At 47.7% G+C, this 22,633-nt stretch overlaps 1 protein-coding gene across 2 annotated transcripts in view; it reads right to left on the bottom strand.

Annotated features, from left to right (window-relative positions):
- Positions 1–3,091, bottom strand: part of EIF4G3 (eukaryotic translation initiation factor 4 gamma 3) — a 369,011-nt gene extending 365,920 nt beyond the window's left edge. The window contains exons 1-2 of one of the 2 annotated variants that reach the window (XM_027109874.1): positions 2,981–3,091; positions 2,443–2,620 (exon numbers count right to left, since the gene is read on the bottom strand). The gene's annotated coding sequence lies outside the window, so the exon portion shown is untranslated. Of the gene's footprint in view, positions 1–1,927; positions 1,970–2,442; positions 2,621–2,980 lie in introns of those variants that run through there. The other variant, XM_027109876.1, reaches the window with a different exon arrangement.
- Positions 3,092–22,633: the final 19,542 nt, after the last annotated feature.

Here is a 22,633-nt window from a genome sequence, read left to right as displayed (position 1 = left end):
AGTTAATCAAGCCACAGAAAGAGCAACTCCAAATCTGCACTCCAGTCTCAATGCTTCAATGTGTATCAACTTATATACAATGGTTTGTGGTTTGGAAAGTGGTTTCATCAAACAAATACAAATTCCCACACTCAGTCACACTCAGTGTACAAAAGCAGAATTGCTCTATTTCAATCCATTTTTAACCAATTCCCCATTACCATTGATAACATTTCACCATTGGTATGTTCTAATGAAATCTGTAATCTACACTTCATTTACTATACAAGCTTTTAGATTTTAGCAGTTTGTAACCTTTCAATGTGTAAAGCAAAGAGAAGATAATAGAATTGTGAAATACATCAAGAAGAAAATTTAATCTTACTTCGATGACATGAGGCAAAGTAAAAACTTAAAGCCACATAAAACCAAGTATCCTATATTACTACGTATAGGTATAAAAGTTATTTCCACTAGAAATTACATCTTAAATCCCCTTTAACAACTGTTGCAGTAGTAGTAACTACTTTTATGTTGCAACCAACTCACAGCTTTTACAAGTCCTTCCTTTGTGAAATGCGCTGAGAAAAAGTACACTTGAAACACTCAAGTCACAGCTCTTTGTGTCCAAGTAACACCACCAAATTCACCAAGCACTGTCATATTCAGTACTCAAGTCCTTACTTAACACTCTGTAGTCAAGAACACATAACTATGGACCTCCTTTCATTTAATTTCCAAAACAGCTCCAAGATGCAGGTAAGGAATAATTTACTTGGTGGCGCAGTATAGAAACTTAGAGCCCTAACCAAATATGGGCAATCAAGACCAGAAAAAAAAAAACTGAAATTAAAAAGGAATTTAAACTCACAAAGCATTAAGTCAAGATATGTTTAAGAGATCCAGCAGTGAATTCCACCTTGAAGTAGGCATATCAGCCAAACTTCTTCCCCCAGAGTAAAGCAGCTAGGGATACTGATCAAAACTAACCAGGTTTTCGAGGAGCAACAAACACTTAGGAATCCCTAACCGTTCTCATTGGTGAACAATTCTTAATTGAACAGAATCTTGCAGTTCAACCTTATGAAATCAGTACACACATGACACTGGAATGGAATTTATCTTACTCTGCGCCACCACTGCTTGGATTGAAAAACTGTGGACTAACAATATTCAAAGAACAGAGAAAATGGCACTTGACAGAAACCAAAACGATGACCTGGAATGACTCTAGAAGGGAGATACCTTCCCCTTCTCAAAGCAATGGACACAGACAAGAATCAAACTACAGACTGTGAAATAATCTGTGGACCTCACAGCAGTTAGCTTCTCACTTGCTCAAAGACCCTACTCTCTCTAAAAGTCAAACACACGATGACACAAGTACAAAAACACATCTAACATCCAATGATTATTTATTTATTTACACAAATACAACGGATTGGGGAGAGGGATGGATGATGAAATGTTATTCTAAGGTAGCTAATAACGTCTTTCTAAGTCTCCGTGAAATTCATGAACTCAATGTTTTACCTTCACCGGCTGGTTTTTAACTAAAATACCTCGTCACCAAGTCTTTTTAATCAAAGCTGTCCAAAAATTCTACAATCAAGCAAATAACATGAAATTAGACACATTCAATACTAGACTTTCCTCCAGGGTCCCTGGTACCCTCTAGACATCAGGCCTATGAAGAGTAACTGAAAGCCCTTTAAAAATATTCAGCATAACACAAGCCTTCCAAGAAGTGAGACTTTTGGGGGTGATGGGTAATGTCTGTTAATTTCCTCTTCCTTTAAAAAGGTCAAACGCAGGGAAGCGTCCGGTTTAACATTTCCTCCCTAGATCGCGTTCCACCACAAACCACAACTCCCCCAATCGCTAAAAAACACTACCCAGAGGGAGTGCTTTCTGCAAAATTTCACCGTAGATTTAAAATCCAACTTACCTCAGGAACGAGCTGAGTTTAGTTTCACACAGGAAATTTACCAATAGAGCTTATTATGTATTAATAATAATAATTAGAGAAGCCCACCATGCCCCGCTGCAGGGGGAGCTGAAGGGAGATGAAGAGGGTGTAGTCCTCACAACAATCAGAGAAAAGCCTTCCCTGCAGGGCTGGTCACAGGCACCAGCAAATTCGGCCTAATAAAGGGGGGGGGGGGGGGGGTTGGGGGGGGGGGGGGGGGGGGGGGGAAGGGTCCCCCAGCTCCAAAAGGGAAGGGCTGCAGAAGCAAGGCCGATGGAGCTACTTTTCGCAGTAGTGCAGAGGGTCCCGGGGTGCCCCGTAGTGCTGCTGCCGGGGCACCCCAAAAGCTCCGGCCAAGCCGGGTGCGTGGCCTGGAGGAGCAGCCCCTTCCCTGTGGGCAGTAGCTGCCGGCAGGAGAGTCCCCGGAGGGGCCACAGCCCCCCTGGTCTGCAGCGAAGAGAGCCGAAGGGCCGGCAGGAAGGTGAAAAGGATACTGTTGGGGCGCCTGGGTCTGGAGGGCCCTGATGTTCGGGTGAGGAGGGGCCGCTGCCGCCGCTGCCGCCGCCGCCGCCGCCGGGTGAGGAGGCGGTACCGCTGCTGCTGCCGCCGCCGCCGCCGCCGCCGCCGCCGCCGCTCCGGTGCCGGGTCCGGTTCCTGCTGCAGCCGCTGAGCCTGATTTCAGAGCCGGTTTCTGCGGTAAACTCATGGCAAAGCGAAGCCACCAACCCCCCCAGAGCGGGACCGGGCGCGCCGGGGTGCAGGGGCCGGGGGCAGCGGGGGGGCGGGATGGGGGCAGACCCGGGGAGGCGGCGGGAGCGGGGGGCCGGGGGGAGGCTGGGAGGAGGAGGAGGAGGGAGCCGGGGCCGGTCACACACGCCCGCCGCCGCCGCCGCCGCCGCCGCCGCCGCCGCCGCCGCCGCCGGCAGCAGCAGCCGCCCCGCGGGCCAGCACCACCGGCTGCCGGTCTCCGTGACAACGCGACCCCAGGGGGGGGGCCGGACCCGGCGGGGGCAGGAGGCGGAGAGACCGGACCTTTCACGGCAATATCCTCACGGGCCGGCGGCAGGGGGTCTTTATCCCCCTCCCCGGGGGAAGCGGCGCCCTTCTCGGTAGCGGGGCTCAGGCGATGCCGGCGGATTTTCTTCACTCAACAAGCAGAGCATCCAACATGGCGCTGCGGCCGCCTCCAGCAGTCCGGCAGGACGGCCGCTCGGGAAACTTCGGGCCTTTTCGGAGTAGTTCGGGAGGCCGAGGGTGAGAAGCTCCTTCGGCTCTTTCCGGAGACTGCGAGAGGTCGGGGTTCTTCGGAAACACTCGGGGGCGCCTTCGGCCACCGTTCGGCAGTTCTCCGGAGAGGACTCGCTTGCTCGGGAAAGATCGGCTAGAGGGGCTTCCAGGCTAGCTGCGGCTGGGGTGCGGGGCGGAAGGAGAGACCAAAGGCGAGGTCTGGTCTGCGAGATCCCTCCTCTGCCGCCCAGCCTCGAAGAACAATGGTAACGGCCTTGGAGCCTGCGGTCCGCAGAGCCCTGTCCGTAGGGGCGGGAGGCAGTGAGGCGAGAAACCTCGGTTACGGTGGGAGGAACTGCTTAACCGGAGTGAAACCGCTGGATAGGAGCCCGCCGGGTGGACCTATTAGCATAACAAATAGCACTCGCCGACCCTTAACGCAGTTCCCGTCCATTGTGTCTACATTTCGCCCTTGTCCACTCAGAGGTGAGCGGGATGAGGAGCTCCATTTCCAGAGCACGCTGAGTCTGAGAGAGGAAAAGTGACCGGCCCAAGGTCATCCAGCCAGGAAAGGACAGGGACAAACCTGCATCTGAAATCCAGGTTCATTCGTCCGAATGAACCTTGCCGCTTCCCAAGTTGCCTGGGGACCTGATCCGACCCTCCTTATCTAATCAGCAGCCTTAACTTGGGCATCTGTGGACGGATTCTTCCAAGGCCTGCCCGGAGACTGGAGCGCCTTTTGACCAGCAGCCAGTGGTCGGCTTCCCGGTGTCCTATGCGGGCGTAACACTTGGTGATAAGCTCCTTTTCTCCCCAGCAGGACCAGCCAACACGCCCCCACCCCCTGCCCACACACTCCACTCCCAGTTGGGGTCTTGTCCAAGCACAAGAGCATTGAGGAGAAAAGAATTGCAGAGATCAGGGAGCAAGCCAGGTAATAACTGTAACCAGGCACTGAGCAGTTCATTATCTCACACAGTCCTGTGAAAGAGGTGGTAATCATTTCACAGTTGTAGAGACTGAGGCACAGGGAGGCTCAATACCATCACACACAGAAGAAGCTGAAAAAATCGAGGATCGAAACGGGCAAGAGACTTTGCCAAGGTCACATGGAGAGTGTAGTTGGCAGAGACAAAATTAGAGCTGGGTTCTGCCTCCTGCTATACTGCCTCACACTGCCTTTTTTTTTTTTCAATTCACATAAAGCTCTACACATCGTGGTTGCTTAATTCTTGACAGTCCCTGGGACCTCCAAAAGCTCCCTCTGGGAAGAAGCATCTGGAGGGTGATACCACAACTGCAACTTTCTGGAGAGGGTTTCACAGCTCCTGTTGTAGAAAAGGAAGCATAATCCCCCATCTCCAGACTGGAAGGCAGGAGCCACTTCATACTCTGGAATCCTAAGCCATTTGGATTTGTAACACCTGTTTACCTGGGATTGGATTTTTCTGCTCTTCTCTAGACGTGACTGGCTCCAGGAAAAATTCCCAAGTGGTCCTGCAGTTCCCCAGATTCTCCTTCTATGTTCCAGATCTCAGACTTCTTTATCCCAAGGGAAACCTGCTCCCAGGAAAGAATTTGGCTTCCCATGTATACTAGGGTGATAACAGACTGATCATTGCTTAACTGTTATTCTTTTCTGAGCTAGTTTCATTTCCTAACTTAATAGCTACAAGCATCGGGTGATTACTGTGTGTCTGGTCTTTGCTAAGCACTTTATGAGCATTATCTCTCTTGAAACAGATAGACCTTGGGCAAAATAATGTAAAAGTCCCTGATAAGATTCTGGCCCCAGGCAATCAATGCGGAAGGCTTATAGGGAGCAAAGTCAGAAAGGTAGAGCACTCTCCTTTCATCCCAATCATAGCCCTGCTCAACACCTCCCGTCTGGCACAGAGAAGCTAATATTTATTGAACACCTCCTGGGTGCCAGGGTACAGCTCTGCTAAACATTCTGCTTAGATTCACTCTTACTCACCTCAACAACTCTGCAAGGTATTATTATATCTCATTCACAAATAAACTGAGGCTTAAAGATATGAAGAAGCAACTTGTATAACTTTCAAGTGGAAATGCTGGCATTCAAACCCAGGCATCTGACTCCAGTTCTGATTTGCCACCATTGCCTTCCACAGACGAACCTCCCCACGCTGGCCAGAGGCACTGTCAACAAGCGAAGCTGATTTTGTGAACTTGCCTGCTGAGAGCCTCCATGGCTCCCCCATTGCCTTCAGGATCCAGTCTAAATTCAAGGCCCTTCAGGATCTGGACTCCGCTTCCATCCTGCCACTCTCCACCTCAGATCCAGAACTGCAGCCACTTTGCTCCACTGCAGACAAAGCCATTCTCTTCCTCTCCCTGGTGTCTGTATGTGGACTACGACCCCAAACCATCCTCTCCCTTCTCAGCCCGTTGGCTTATGCCTGCTCCTGCCTCAAGGCTTGGCTTAGGCCTCGCCTCCTCTGGGCACCCTTTCCTCGCTCCCCAGGCTGAGCTAGGCTCCCCTTCTCTAGGCTCCCAAGTAGATGCTTAAAGCTCAGTGTTGAGCAATAAAGAGTACAGCTGTTGGAATCAGATTACCTGAATTTGATTCTCAGCCCTGCCATTGATTAATTGTATGACCTTTGAGAAATCACATAACCTCTCAAGCCTCAGTTTTCTCATCTGTAAAATGGAGACTCCACCTCTTATCATGAGAAATAAGACAACAAAGTCCAGTCCCTTGCTCATTGTCATAGTTGGATACATTTTAGCTACTATTATTCATTTACATAGGAACATTACCTAGTCATTTAAAATATCGTTGATATCTAGCACTCAATAAAAAGGATGTGAGCTTGCTAAAGGACAGAATAATTGTGAACGGCCAGAGGATTTTCAGGTTACCCTGGAGAAGCCCTGGCTACTGCAGAGCCTAGGCTGGGCCTCACTGCACAGGGAGCGAAAAGGGTGAGAACTTCCTGGAGCAGGCAGTGCTGGCTCACAGGAGGAGTCTTGAATTTTTGACCAGCCAGCCACTGTTCCCAGAGCCCACCACGCTACCCCCAACAGAGACCTGCATTTCCTCCCGGAATCAAAATACCTCTCCATCCTCATTCAGAGAGCCAGCAGACAGGTGAAGACTTGGTTTACGCATCTCCTCGTGGCTGGGTGACGGAGCTTTGCTCATTTGTTATCATGTGGGGTCACTGTGCTGTTTCTCTGAGTGAACTGAAGATTGGGCTCAGGGGGACCCCTTAATTTCTTAATTGAAAACTTTTGAAAATACTGTCACAAGCTGGAGTTCTCTGGCCCTTTCATTTTTTTTTTTCTCCTGGAGGGGACTGGCCTTTTAGCACAACAGAAGCCATCTTCAGTAGCCACAGAAGGTTTGTATGTTATTAGGTGCTCCGCTCTGAGACATGCAAACCTCCACCAAGGCCTGACAAGATAGAGCTGGGCATGGAACTTGCTGACCCAAGATCTAGACCCTAGGCAGTTAAGACATAGAGATGGGAGGCCAAGAACTTTTAAAAAAGAAGAAGGAGGAGGAGGAGGAAGAAAGACCAAAGAAAGAGCAACTACCTGGCACCCATTTGAAATGGACATGAATGGAAGGAGGGAAAGCCCAATGGGAACAGTAAAGAAATATTTTCTCCCATTCCTTATACTGCAGGCCCGTTCCTAATTGGCCACGTATGTTCTTCAGTAAAGAGCTGTGCCAGCAGGCCCTGCCCAGCGTCCCAGGGCCCAGTGGTAGGATGCCGTGTAAGGGTGGTAGTTCCTTTCAAAGGTTGTAAACTTTCAGATAGATCTGGACTCTAACCTTACAGACTAGCCAATCAACCCTAAGCAAGTTTCCTAACTTCTCTGGGCCATTTGCAAAATAAAAACAGGAGGTCTGCCTCTAAAGGATTAAAGCAAGACCTAAAGGAGCAGGTCTGTAGAGAGCATCGCCAGGGCCTAGGGCATGGTAGGTACCTCAACAAAGCTTCATGCCTTCCCCTCTTGCCTCCAAGGCAAAGTTTGCTGCCACTCCCACTCCCACTTCTGGGGCCAGGTCGTCCTACCTCTTTGCCCACGGTGTGTGTAACGGTCTTCATTTCTCAGCTGTTCCTGGAGGGGACCACAGCCCCCGCCAGCACTGCGGCAGCAGATGCTTCAGCTTCACCAGGATGCAAGAGGGAACAAAGAATGTTATCATAGAATGGTGAAGACAGTAAATTTTATGTTATTTGTATTTACCACAATTTTTTTGAAGTGTTGTAATAGAGTCTAGTCAGGACTGAAGGTGCCTTAGGGGATCACCTTACCCAGTGTCCTGGTTTTAGGGGTAGAGCCCAGATATAAGAAAGGCTTTTTCTCAAGGTCAAACAGCAAGTAAGCAGCACAACCTGGACTGAAACTCATGACCTCTTTTCACTGCTGGACCAAGGTGTTTCTCAAATCTGATACCATCCTCTCATTTAGAAGTTGGATCCCCCTATCCCCCCACCCCCAGTCTTTTCCCACTTCAAGTGTCGGTCATTCCTCCCCGTGTGCCTCTGGAATCACAACCAGTCTTCAGGACTTATTAAACAAGCATTTACTGAGTGACAGCTATGTACCAGGCACTCTTCTGGGCCCCTAGCAAGGACTGAAAGAGAGATAGGTAACTGGGCCTACAAGTTAAATAATCCCCATAATTATTTACATGAAAAAATTAAGGACTTCCCTGGTTGTGCAGTGGTTAAGGATCCGCCTGCCAATGCAGGGGACACAGGTTCGATCCCTGGCCCGGGAAGATCCCACATGCCACGGAGTAACTAAGCCCATGCGCCACAACTGCTGAGCCTGCGCTCTAGAGCCCTCAAGCCACAACTACTCAGCCCGTGTGCCACAACTACTGAAGCCTGCGCGCCTAGAGCCTGTGCTCCGCACCAAAAGAAGCCACCGCAATGAGAAGCCCACACACCGCAACGAAGAGTAGCCCCTGCTCGCCGCAACTAGAGAAAGCCCGCGTGCAACAGTGAAGATACAACGCAGCCAAAAATAAATTAAATCTTAAAAAGAAAAGAAAAGAAAAGTTGAGGTCATGTCACGTTCTCTGCTCAGAGCCCTCCACTGTCCTCACTTCTGAGTTGGAATAAAAACCAAAATCTGTTCAATGACCTACGAGGCCCTACGTGATCTCCATCTCCCACCCCCACCTTTACATCTCAGAGCTTCTCTGCTACTCTCCTCTTCTAGTGCACTGGCCTTTACAATGTTCCTTTTTATATACTCCCTGCCTCAGGGCCTTTGCACTTTCTGTTTCCTGTCCTTGAGATATCTGCACTGCTCATTCCCTCACTTCCTTCAAGTCCCTGCTCAAATGTCACCTTAACAGAGAGGCCTTCCCTGATCATCCCTTATAAGTTAGCAACCCACCCCCAGCCCCAGGCTACCCTAACCTACTTTAATTTCCTTCATTACACTCATCACCATCTAACCAGTGACATATTTACATATTTATGAGTTTACTATCTATCCCTCCCCATTAGAATGTTAGCCCTACCGGAGTAGGGATTCTGTCTGTTTTGTTCATTGCTGTATCTCCAGGCCCTAGAATGGTGCCTGACATGTATTGTGTGCTTGTGATATTGTGATTTATAATAAGAAATATATATTTGATCTTCATCCCAATCCTGGTGTAGAGCTCCTAAAACCCTTAGAATTGCCTAAGCAAAGAAAGCAATCAGGTGTCACTTGTTATGTTAATGAAGTGACTTTTGGAAAGCCCTAGGTCACCTAAGTAGGAGGGGCTGGTTGTCAGGGGAAACAACATTGTGATTAGAGGGTTGGAAATCTCAATCCCACCCCCTGACCTCTGGGAAGGGGAGAGGGCTGGAGACTGAGTTCAATCACCAGTGGCCAATGATTTAATCAGTTAAGCCTCTGTGGTGAGGCCTCCGTAAAGACCCAAAAGGACAAGGTTCCGAGGGCTTCCACGTTGATGAACGCACGGAGGTGCTGAGAGAGGCCATGGAAGCTTCACACCCCTTTCCCCATTCTTTGCCCTATGCTGTTCCTGAGTTATATCCTTTTATAATAAACCGGTGATCCAGTAAGTAAAATGTTTGTCTTAGTTCTGTGCTCTGCCCTAGCAAATTAATTGAACCCAAGGAGGGGGGTCATGGGAACCTCCAATCTCTAGCCAGTGGATCAGAAGCACAGGTAACAGCCTGGGCTTGCGACTGTCATGTGAAGCAGGGGGGTGGGGTGGGGCACCCCTGTAGGACTGAGCCCTTAACCTCACCTTATCAGAGAGGCCTTCCCAGACCATCCCTTATAAGTGAGCTGTGGGATTTGAAGCTCTCTCCAGGTAGATGGTGTCAGAGTTGAGTTAAATTGTAGGATACTCAGCTGGTGGCTGAGAGCTGTCTCGTGGTGTACTGGAGGGCCCAGTAGATATTTGTGGACTAACTGACACAAAATGACGGCTGCTGTGCGGGCGCGGGTGGTGGAGGTGGGAGGAGAACGAGAGGACGGCGCACGGGTACCACCTCTGACTCTTCAGCCTTCTGCTCTCTGACCTGGCTCGTACAGAATTCAGAATTAGCCTGTCCTTCAAGTTGAACATCACTTGCAAATGCCTTGAACTAATTCCGATTGGGTGTGCCCATCATCCTCAAGACACTGCTTTTCTCTCTACCAGTCAGTTTTGAACAAAACTGGAGTGCATTTTCCTAGAAAGGAGAAAGTGGGCCCAGGGAACCATCCCAAGGAGCCTGGGGGACAAAGAGACCTGGTCCTGATCCCAATTCTGCCACTTATCTTTCTTTCAACTCTTTATTATTATTATTATTGTAAGATACAACATAAAATTCTTTTTAAGTGTACAATTCAGGGCAATCACACTGTTGTGCAGTCATTACATTGTGCATCTCCAGAACTTTTTTGACATCCCAAACTAAAACTCTGTACCCATTGAACAATAACTCCCCATTCTCCCCTCCCTCCAGCCCCTAGCAACCACCATTCTACTTTTTGTCTCTATGAATTTGACTACTCTCGGTACCACATATAAATGGAATCATACAATACTTATGTGTCTGGCTACTTAATATTTTTAAGGTTCATCTTGTGTAGCATGTGTCAAAAATGTAATTCCTTTTCAAGGCTGAATAATAACCCATTGAATGGATATACCACATTTTGTTTATCCATTCATGTATCAGTGGACATTTGAGTTGTTTCCACCTTTTGGCTATTGTGACTAATGGTGCTGTGAACAGCGGTGTACAAGTATCTGTTCACAAGTACCAGCTTTCAATTCTTTGGAGTACATGCTTAGAAGTGGAATTGCTGGATCATATGGTAATTCTATGTTTAATTTTTTGCAGAACCATCATACTGTTTATCCACAATGGCTGCACCACTTTATATCCCACCAGCAATGCACAAGGGTTCCAATTTCCCCACATTCTCACCAACACTTGTTTTCTTTTTTCTTTCTTTTTTTTATAATAACCCACCTAATAGGTGTGACGTGGAATTGCATTGTGGTTTTGATTTGTATTTCCCTAGTGAGCATCTTTTCAGGTGCTTACTGACCATTTGATACCTTCTTCAGAGAAATGTCTATTCAAGTCCTTTGCCCATGTTTGAATTGGGCAGGGGGGTTATTGTTGTTGAGTTGTAGAGGTTCCCTCCAGCTCTGCCACTTTTCACTATGTGTCCTTGAGTGAGTTACATAACCCCCCATTGTACCTCAGTTTTCTCAACTGTAAAAAGCAAACTTTTTTTTAACCTATTAATTCCTACTTCCTAGAGCTGTTTTGAGGATTAAGTAAGGTAGCAAGTGGAAAAAAACCATTAGTGTGTCTAGAAGGTAAAAACAGTAACAGCTAACATTTACTGAACACTCACTATGTGTCAGGCATTGGGCAAAGCTCTTTACATGTATTAACTCATTTAATTCTCATTACACCCCAGTGGAGATCTGGGTACCAATACTACCCGCACATAGGAAGTGAATCATAACAGGGCCTTCTCTCCTCCCTTGTCTGGCTGTCACCCAACATGGTCAGGAGGTGGCTGCTCGGCCGGGGGCAAGGCAGCGCATGATCTTACTGCTTCCACATCTTATTAGCAGAACCCCCTACATACCAGATCTGCTGAGCTGCCCTGTTCCTGAGATCAACCTGCATGGCCACTGGGTCTGGCCCAGGGAAAGGTCTCTAATACCTGCCCAGCAGGCCTCCAGCACTCTCTAAACCAAGGGACTTCGCACAGTCACCCACATATCCCATCTTGAATCTGGAAACCACATCCTTCTGGCCACCTGGGTGGTCCACCTGGGTGGTCCAGCCTTGCCCTGGCCCTTGTCAAGCCTAATGCCATTTAATCATCCTGCCAAGTTTACTGCCTTGGGAAAATCCTGGATTCCAATTTCCCCCCATCTAATGACTAGAAGAGGAAGCTGGATTTCCAGATGCCCACAGCTGGCTCCCAGCATCAGGCTGGCTCCAGTGATCTCCGTGGGAGCCGGCCTGCCAGCCTGGCCTGGCCTGGCCTGCCAGCACTCCAGACACCTGGAAAAAGGCTGAGGCGCATTGCTATGCTCTGCCTTTCCCACCAGCATGAGTATGAAAATAGCAGCGATTTAGAATTAATTCTGCAGATGAACATTTTTCAGCTTCCCAAATTTGGCAATCATGCTTTTTCCCCTCCACCCTTGTCACACGCCTTTTCTTCCACTTGAACAGAGAAGTTGAAGAAGGTTTTTGGATTTCACCCTCATGCAGGGAAAGTGGGGATTAGATAGAGGCCAGGTTCCTCAGCCAGGTGCCTAAGGCCCTTTTGCATCTGGCTCTTAGCAATCTCTGCACCCTCAGTTCCCACCACATGCCCCCTGAATGGCCATACACTTTCATGTCTCCCAATCTTTCCAGATGCTGTTTCCTCCACCTGAAGTGTCTCCTGCTCCTGGATTGCCTAGCGAGCTCCTATTTATCCTTCAAAACCCAGCTCAAGTATCATCTTATGGGACAAATTTTCCTTGATTCTCCCTCCTTCCCAGACAAATTTAATCCATCCCCACCTTCTGCTACTTTTGTGCTGGGATATTTTCTTGTGATTCTATCACACTGTGTGCATAAGGGACTTCAATGTAGCCTAGTACCTGGCACATTATAAATACTCAACAGACGTTAGCTTATTTATCTTTTCTATGAAGCTGGAAATGGCCTGAGGATAAGTATCACAACCTGATTTCTGAACATGAAGAAAATAGAAGCCTCTTTCATTTCATGCTGCAGTGTGGCCGGCTTTTGGCTTTGGCCAAAAGCACTAAGTGATATCTTTTTTTTTTTTTTTTTGCGGTATGCGGGCCTATCACTGTTGTGGCCTCTCCCGTTGCGGAGCACAGGCTCCGGACGCGCAGGCTCAGCGGCCATGGCTCACGGGCCTAGCCGCTCCGCAGCATGTGGGATCTTCCCGGACCGGGGCACGAACTCGTGTCCCCTGCATCGGCAGGAGGACTCTCAACCACTGCACCACCAGGGAAGCCCTAAGTGATATCTTTGACCTTCTCAAGCCAAAGTGTTGGGGAGGTACCCCTTAAGTAAACATAAAACACCCACATCAGTTATCAAACCAGGCCCAGTAGTCTCTTATTCACACCCACAGCTCCCTGCACTTCTCACACAGGTACTTAACTTGTATCATGGCTGTTCCCTGCTAGAAAGTAAGCTCCCAATGGCAGGGTCTATGACGTGCTTTCATCGCTACATGCCCAGAGCCTGGCACTAGACGGTGCTCCGTAAGTAGTTGTGGGATGTATGCTGGTTGAGTTACTGAGTGTAACCCTACTCTGGCAGATTTGGGGGAGCACCTCGATTTGGGCAGGTCAGGGTCCTCTGCTGTACAAGGGTTTCTAGAGGGGCCTTCCCTGCTCTCAGGAGAACACCTGAACACCTCTTTGGCACCATAGCTGAGAAACGTGGGAGAAAGGCCCAGGGCAGTGCTGTTTGACTTCTGCAGCGTAGGGCTTGGGTTTTGGAAAATGCAGGTCTTCGCTCGAATCCCAGTTCTAAAACCTTAGCCCATCACTTCACCTTGCTGGACCTTTATTCCTCTCATCTGTATGAAGGGGATTATAGTAGTTCTAATGTTCCAGCAAAGTTGTGAGGTAGAAAGGCTTAGCTCAGTACTGGACACATAGGAGATCATCAATAAAAGAGTATCCTCTTCCCTCTCCCTTTAACTCTTCTTCTTTTTTTTTTTTTTTTGCGGTACGCGGGCCTTTCATTGTTGTGGCCTCTCCCGTTGCAGAGCACAGGCTCCGCGGCCATGGCTCACGGGCCCAGCCGCTCCGCGGCATGTGGGATCTTCCCAGACCAGGGCACGAACCCGCGTCCCCTGCATCGGCAGGCGGACTGTCAACCACTGCGCCACCAGGGAAGCCCTTAACTCTTATCTCTCAAATAGCGGAAGCTCTTTGGGGAGGGGAGAGTCCACATGGCTCCGTTAGAACTGCACACACACAGAACTCTAACTCATGGACCACAAAGGCACAGCAGTTAAGAGCTCAGGCGCGGGAACCAGGTTGCCTGGGATCAAATCTCAGCTCATTAGCTGTGTGATCTTGGGCAAGACATTTAACCTCTCTGTACCTCACTCTCTTTATCTGTAATAGAGTAATGACGAGATAGCATCGGTCTCACGGACTTTAATAATAAAGAAGTGAAACAATGCCTGGTACACGGGAAGCTCTCACGACACCAAAACACAAGCCAGCTCCTGTATTTAGAGTGAAGGTAATACGTGCATAAGATTTGATTCGTTCATCTCATGGCGGCCCATGAGTGGATCTGCTGCTGTGACTTGGCGTTTGTGAGGATTTGAATCTCTGGGCTGCCATTTCTGGCTGCCCCTCCCCCCAGTTCCTGGCCTGGAAGTGAGGGGAACCTGGCTGCAGAGTGGTCCAGCGGCCCAAGTAGTGGGTAGAACCCTGGCGCTGGAGTTAGCCTGCAGCCTGAGTTTGAATCTCGCACCTTTGCCACTTCCTGGCTAGGCCCCTTTTCCTCTCCATCCCAGTTTCCTGCTAAGAACCACCGTGTCTATCTCACAGGCTGGATTCGAGGATTACAGGAGATAACGTATGCCAAGCACCCAGGATGGGGCCAGGCTGCGTGGTGAATAGTGAGTCCCTTCTCTCCCTCTTGCTGGCACTCCGCCCCTCCCGGCTCTGCCACTGCCTACCAAGTTCAAAAGCGGCTGCTGCAGCTGTCGTTTCTGAAAATACATTCCCTGGCTGCTTTTGCCTTTTCATCCGAGTCTTCCCCGAAGCCTTAAACATTCCCAAATCAAGGGTTTAAAAAGACAAAAAGCCCAAGCTGACCTATCCACGCCACTCATTGTCAGATGTCCGGGGAGGATCTTGCTCTGCCAGTCACTGAACTTGACATTCAACTCCCCCAGTCAATTTCACTCACATCCGACAAGATCAATGAGAAAAATAGGCAGCAATGATCAAAAGGGCCGGCAAAGGCTCTTGGGGAACTCTCCCAGCAGGAATTCTCGCCACACAAAAGTGCATGCAGGGGGTGCTCCATAAAAGCTCCTCCACTCACAGGCAGCCCTCATGCCCAGAGACACCAAAAAACGGTTACCATGACAACGCTGCTGCAAATGTTATATATAAATGTGTGTGTGTACACAGCCACACAGGGATGCACAGAAATAAACTCTTGGCACAGTTTTTTCCTGTTCTAAACATGAAATAACCTGCAAGATTGATTGCTGGAAGAGAGGACAAAGAAGGTTTAGAACAAACATGCTTCCAACAGACTAGCTCTCAGTGATGGACACCTACTTTGATGTCGGTCTGTTTTGTTTCCTGCATCTGGAATATAGTAGATACTCAATAAATAATTGTTGAATGAATGAATAAATGATGGATAGATGGAAGAAAGGAAGGAAGCAGAGAGAGGTAGGAGGGAGAGAAAGAGAAACAGCCTGGAGTGTCAGGGCTGGAATGGCTCCTACTGAGAATCCACTCTGATCTAACCCTCTGTTTTTCTGTTGGAGAAACTGAGGCTCAGAAAAAGGAAGGAATCTTGCCAAAAGCCACAAAAAGAATTACTAGTAAAACCCCAGTCCTGGATACTAAGTAAGCACTTAATGAATGTGAGTCACATTTCCATCTGAATAATAAACATATATTGAGCAATTATTATGTGCCAGCCACTGCGCTAAGTACTTACAGACATTATCTCATAATTTGCAACAGTGCAAGGCATGTGTCAGGATTCCCACTTAACAGAGATGGAAACTGGGGCTTTGACAGGTGAAGTCACTTGACCAAGGTTATTTAGCTAGTTTGTGGTTGGAATGGGGATTAAACCCAGGTGGCTCAAACACCAGGCTCTGAACCCCTACATTTCTCTCTGAAATGAGGGCCGGGGACCTGGGCCAAATGAGGGGGCAGAAGGGAAAACAGGGGCAAGTTGCCCAAGTCGGGGAGCTGTGGGGAAGGATTGAACTCACATTTTCAGGCTCCCAGTCCAGGATTCCTTCAGTTTGTTCACTGCTTTCTAACAAAGGAACTGGAGGCTGGCTCCTGTAGGCCCTAGAGTCAGCCATCTAACTGGGCGAGGGGAGGGCACGCCCTCGGGCTGCCTTTGAATCCCAGGACTCAGCCTGGGGAGGTGGATCAGGGCCGACTCCGAGTCTCTTTAGTGTTTTTGCGCCCTCTGGTGGTCATATCTTAAAACTAGCAAGAATCAGCTCGCTTGCACTTCCTAGCAAACTCTCTCTCTAGAACCAGGTTTTTGTCTTGGTGCTCTGCAAGGAAAAGGAAATGGTACACAAGGTCCAAGTGCAGACTCCCTGCTGCCTTAGATGTGTCATGCCCCCCTTTTTCTCTGCTTCCTGACTGGTCTCCTTGCTTCGACTCCAACTCTCCTCCAATCTGTTCTCTGCACAGCTGGCAGAACCGCTTTTAAAAACTCAAAGCTGGGCTTCCCTGGTGGCACAGTGGTTGAGAGTCCGCCTGCCGATGCAGGGGACATGGGTTCGTGCCCCGGTCTGGGAAGATCCCACAAGCCGCGGAGCGGCTAGGTCCGTGAGCCATGGCCGCTGAGCCTGCGCGTCCGGAGCCTGTGCTCCGCAACGGGAGAGGCCACAACAGTGAGAGGCCCGCGTACCGCAAAAAACAAAACAAAAACCCAAAGCTGGTCGTGTCACTCCCCTGCTTATACTCTCCAATAGCTTCCCATTGATCTTAAGATAAAGCCCAATCCTGAGGACGAGGCCAATGGGCATTCCCTCCCCCCGCCCCCTCTGAGCTCCAGCCTCACTGGCTTTCTTCCAGGTGCTTGAGTCTTCCTAATTCAGTCTTTACACCTGCTGTTTGCTTTGCCTGTCACACTCTTCCCTGCCCCCCCCCCTTTTTTGACCATACCATACGGCTTTCGGGATCTTAGTTCCCCGACCAGGGATCAAACCTGGGCCCCAGCAGTGAAAGCCAGGTGTCCTAACCACCACCAGGGAATTCCCACTCTTCCCTGCCCTTTATCTAGCAAATTCCGGCTTGTTCTTCAAGCCTCAGCTCAAAGGTTACCTCCTCGGAGATACACTTTTATATTTACCAGCGCTTTCTTTTTTTTTTTAATTTTCTTTATTTTATTATTATTATATTTTTGGCTGCGTCAGGTCTTAGTCGCGGCAGGCGGGGTCTTCGTTGAGGCACGCAGGCTTCTCTCTAGTTGTGGCGTGCAGGTTTTTCTCTCTCTAGTTGTGTCGCCGGGGTTCCAGAGCGCGTGGGCTCTGTAGTTTGCAGCACGCGGGCTCTCTAGTTGAGGCGCGTGAGCTCAGTAGTAGTGGCACGCGGGCTTAGTTGCCCTGCGGCATGTGGGATCTTAGTTCCCCAACCAGGGATCGAACCCCCATCCCCTGCATTGGAAGGAGGATTCTTTACCACCGGACCACCAGGGAAGTCCCTCCCCAGCACTTTCAAGTTTAGAAAGCTCTTTGCAATGGAGATTTCTTGTCCAGTGACTGCTTTTCTTGATAGCTAACAACAAGAACCCTATCTCATTCAATGCTGTATTTTCAGCACCTAGCACAATGCCTAGCACATAGTAGGTTCTAAGTATTTGTTGAATGGATGAGTGAATTAATAAAACAAAACAAAAACGCTTGATATTTATTAAGTACTTTATGCCAGGCACTATTCTAAACTCCTGACAAGTATTAATTAATTGAATTACCACAAAAAAATCTCAAAACCCGTATAACAGATGAGGCAGCTGAGCCCCAAAGTGGTTATTCAACTTGCCCCAGGTGACACAGGGATTTACTGTGGAAGCCAGAATTTAAATCACACAGTCTGAACTGGAGCTTACCTTTTAGTTTGCATCCTCTTTTCCCACCAGTATCCTTACCACACCCACCACCCACACCCTCCTCACGCTCCGTCCAGCTCTCACAGCACTTCTCAGCCTTCACTGCCTCCAAGCCTTTACACAGCTAAGCAAGCAGAGACCCCAGGATCAATCATCCTGTCTATGTGCTTGCTACTCTCCGCTTAAAAGCCCTTTCATAACCATTACCTCATATGAACTCTATGTGAGGTGGGCCTTCTCAGTCCCATTTTTTTTTTTTTGTATCAGCCCCATTTTATAAGTGCAGAAACAGACTCAGAAAAGTTCAATGATTTCCTCTGAATATACAATAAGTATGCATTGTGCATTTACTAAGTGCCAAGCATGTAAAGGATTCAGGAAAATTCGTAACAAGTTGCTACAGGCCATCTATGGACCCCCAGAAATCTCAGACACAACATGAGTTTGTACCCTCTTGCAGGTTTCTCTCCACAGACCTCCATCAGGCCTGGAGGAGGGAAGTGGCTGCAGCTGCAGGGAAGGTGGGAAGTCTCAACCTCATCAGGACCCTTCCCCTCTGTAGAATGAAGCTGCTGGGGACAGGCAGCAAACCCTCCCATGCAGGGCACATACGACAACCTATTATAGCTGAGGAAAGTGGGAGGGGCAGGAAACCATCCTGTAGCAGGATCCTATGCCAATACCATTACAAGGCTCCTATCACTGGGGAAGGGCAGGAAACTCTCCCATATGGATCTGCCAAAGATAACAAGGCAGAGTTTTGCTGCCGTGGGGAGGAGGAGCAGGATCACTGAGGAAGCCCCGTCCCCAAGCCCAGGGATACAGTTTGCCAAAGACTGAGGCTGGACCAGGATAAGATACACACCACCCCCCCCTCCACCAGGCTAGCAAGCACCAAGTAACAAGCAACAGCAACCCAACCAAGGGATGGAAAGTTGAGGGGTGGACCAGGAGCACTGATTAAAAACCCTCCAGCAACCCAGTCCCCATCTGTTTGAGATGATGCTAGACAAAGTGGAAGCCAGTAGTGCAATGAAGGTAACCATAGCAACAGCAAAGTCCAAACCAGCTCCTGACTACACTGACTTAAGCTCTTACACTAATTGTCTAGCAGAAGATACATACCCATTTCCAGGAATTAATACCATTTCATTTAGTCTCTACCATTCTACACACAATGTCAAGAATTTGGTCAAAAATTATAAAACACTAAAAGGCAAGAAAACCACTGTCAAGAGACAAAGAGTCAACCAAACCAGACTCAGAAATGATGCAGTTGTTGAAACTATTAGACAGGGACTTTTAAACAATCATGATTTATATGTTAGAAACACTAGTAGAAAAGAGGGACCACGTGCATAAACAGATGGGGAATTTCAGCAGAGGTGGAAGTTATGGGTCAAATAGAAAATCTAGAAATAAAAAAAAACCCCACGGTAGCAGAAATGAAGAATGCCTTCTATGGACTCATCACCAGACTCAACAAAACTGAGGAAAGAATTGGTAAACTTGAAGACAGTTCAATAGAAATTATCCAAACTGAAACACAAAGAGAAAAATAAGTGAAAAAACAAAGAAACAGAACAGAGCATCCAAGAGCTGTGGAACAAAATCAGATTATCGAATATATGTGTAACTGGAATCCCAGAAGGAAGAAAGAGAGAAAATGGGCAGGAGAAACACTTGAAGAGATAGTGGATGAGACTTTTCCAAAAATGATGAAAGACATCAAACCATAGATGTAAGAATCACAGAGAACACCAAGTGGGATAAATAATGCCCCCGCCAATAAGAACACAAAAGAAAAAAACACCTAGAAACATCATAGTCAAATTGCTGAAAATCAAAGATAAAGAGAAAATCCTGAAGGCAGACAGAGGGAAAAAAAGATACATTAATACACGCAAAGGAACAAAGATAAGAATTACAGCAGATGTCTTATCAGAAACTACGTTGGAGGACAGAGGGAGCAAAAAGTGCTCACTGAACTGAAAAGGTATCTTGAGATTGAAAAATGAGGGAAGCAGCTTTATGTAATCAATGGATCAGTTTGTTAAAGGATAACTTACAGGGCGGGCAGCAACACATAAGCACTCACAGCTGCACTGCGTACCACCGAGGGGCCATTGGGGCAATTTTATAGTTAACCTAGGGTACGGGGCTACGTGCTTGGAAACACAGAATGCATTCCTAAGTCAAGATTTATGAATAGGTAGCTAGTCTTCTGGGTGCTGGGAATACGTCAGCAAACGTCTTCATCATTGTTTGGGAACTAACAGACCATAGAGGCCACCTGGACCTAACGATCATTAAACATTATCTATTAACTACAAAGCCCTTGATGACAGAGAGGAGAGTTACTACCCAGTACAGCCCAACGTAGGGTCAGTGGAAGGATGGGAGGAACTGAACGGGCCCAAGATGGAGTCAGTGATGCTAACAGCCATACAAACTATACAAGCAAGACAATGAACTGACATCTTTAAAGTGCTGAAGAAACATCAACCCAGAATTCTATTTGCAGCAAGAATATCTTTCAAAGATGAAGGTGCTAGTAACATGAATCCCCACATGGCATAAAATTGCATATGGCTACACACACACACACACACACACGATAAATGAGTGCATATAAAAACTGGTGAAATGTAAATAAGGTGTTAATAAGTCTGATTAACAGTATTGTATTAATGTCAGTTTCTTGAATTGACAATGTTAAGTTTTGATGTTGTACAATAGTTATGTAAGATGTTAACACTGAGGAAATCTAGGTGAAGGGTACACAGGACTTTCTATGCTATTTTTTGCAACTTCCTATGAGTCTATAATTATTTCAAAATAAAAAGCTTTTTTTTTCTTTTTTAATGAAAGCACAACTATTCTATATCATTTGTAGTGGTTAGAGAATCCTATACTTATCTCAAAACTCATAGCACTGTATGCAAAAAAGTCAGTTTTACGGTATATAATTTTTAAAAAATGAGGTGAGGTAAAGACTTCTTCAGATAAACAAAAGCTGAGAGATTTCATCACCAGCAGACCTATACTATAAGAAATCATAAAGGAGTTCTTCATGTGGAAGACTATGATACCAGAATAGGCATTTGGACCTACACAAAGAGATGAAGATCTCCAGAAATGGTTAAAATAAAAGTAAATATAGGGCTTCCCTGGTGGCGCAGTGGTTGAGAGTCCGCCTGCCGATGCAGCGGACACGGATTCGTGCCCCGGTCCGGGAGGATCCCACATGCTGCAGAGCGGCTGGACCCGTAAGCCATGGCCGCTGAGCCTGTGCGTCCGGAGCCTGTGCTCCGCAACGGGAGAGGCCACAACCGTGAGAGGCCTGCGTACCGCAAAAAAAAAAAAAAAAGTAAATATAAAAGGCATGTTTAGACTCTTTTAATCACCTTGAAAGATAATTGAGTATCTAAAGCAAAAATAATAGCGATGTGGATTTGTAGCATATACAAAACTAAAACAGACGACAATAATATACAAAGATGGGAGGGAGGAATTGTGAGTAGACTGTTATAAGTTTCCTTCCCTCTATGTGAAGTAGCATAATATTATTTGAAATCAGATGGAGATTAATTAAAGATGTACATTCTAAATCGCCAAGGCAAGGATTGGCAAACTGTGTCTATGGGCCAAATCCACTCCTCTGCTGTTTTTGTACAACTTGCAAGCTAAGAATTTTTTTTTTTTGGCCGCACTGCGTGGCACGTGGGATCTTAGTTCCCCGACCAGGGATCGAACCCGCCCGGACCCCGGCAGTGAAAGCGCTGAGTCCTAACCACTGGACCACCAGGGAATTCCCTGCTGCCAAAAGGGACCTATGGCTGTTTACCAGAGTGACCGTGCACTGGGGAAAAGGAAATAATCACATTTTCCAGGGATTACTGGATGCTAGCTCTGAACTGATCCAAAACACCACTGTGGTAGGGGCTCATGGAGGTGAGGAGATCAATGGAGTTTTAGCTCAGGTCCAACTCACAGTTTTCCCAGTGGTGGCTGAGATCCAACCTGGGGCTGTTTCTGCAGTTCTGGAATGCATAATTGGAATAGACATACTCAGCTACTGGCAGGATCCCCACATTGTTTCCTGACCTGTGGAGTGAGGGCTACTATGGTAGGAAAGGCCAAATGGAAGCCACTAGCACCATCTGTATCTGCAAAATTAGTAAACCAAGAGCAATTCCACTTTCCCAGAGGGACTGCAGGCATTACTGCCACCATGAAGGACTTGAAAAGTGCTGGAAGAGTGATTCTCGCCACATCTTCATTCAACTTGCCCGTTTGTCCTGTGCAGAAAATAGTTGGATCTTGGAGAGTGACAGTGGATTATCATAAACTTATTCAGATGCTGACTCCATTGCTGCTGCTGTTCCAGATATGGTCTCATTGCTTGAGACCTCCCCTGTGTCTTAGTCTAGTCAGGCTGCTATAACAAAAATACCACAGCCTGGGTAGCTTAAACAACAAACACTTATTTCTCATAGTTATGGAGGCTGGAAAGTCCAAGATCAAGCAGATTCAGCATCTGGCGAGAGCCCACTTCCTTGTTCGTGGGTGGGTCATCTTCTTGCTCTGTCCTCACATGGGTCTCTCTCTCTCTCTTTTTTTTTTTTTTTGGCCACGCTGCACGGCATGTGGGATCTTAGTTCCCTGACCAGGGATCGAACCTGTGCCTCCTGCAGTGGAAGTGCGGAGTCCTAACTGCTGGACCGCCAGTGAGTTCCCACATGGGTCTCTTTATTATTTTTCAAATTTTTTTTTAATGTTTATTTATTTATTTGACTTCACCAGGTCTTAGTTGCAGTAGGTTCTAGTTCCCTGAACCTAGCAGGGATCTAGTTCCCTGACCAGGGATCAAACCCAGGCCCCCTGCATTGGGAGCACACAGTCTTAGCCACTGGACCACCAGGGAAGTCCCATGGGTCTCTTTAATAAGGGCATTAATCCCATTCATGAGGGCTCCACACTCATGACCTAAAGTACCCTCTTCCTAATACCATCACATTGGGGCTTAGAATTTCAACGTATGAATTTGAGAGGGACACAAGCATTCAGCCCATAACATCCTGGAACCTAGTGTGCAACTATC

The sequence above is a fragment of the Aethalodelphis obliquidens genome, unplaced genomic scaffold (assembly GCF_003676395.1).
Source record: "Aethalodelphis obliquidens isolate GAN/ISIS:26980383/991018 unplaced genomic scaffold, ASM367639v1 scaffold9, whole genome shotgun sequence".
NCBI lineage: Eukaryota > Metazoa > Chordata > Mammalia > Artiodactyla > Delphinidae > Aethalodelphis > Aethalodelphis obliquidens.
This window is presented reverse-complemented; position numbering and strand designations above follow the sequence as displayed.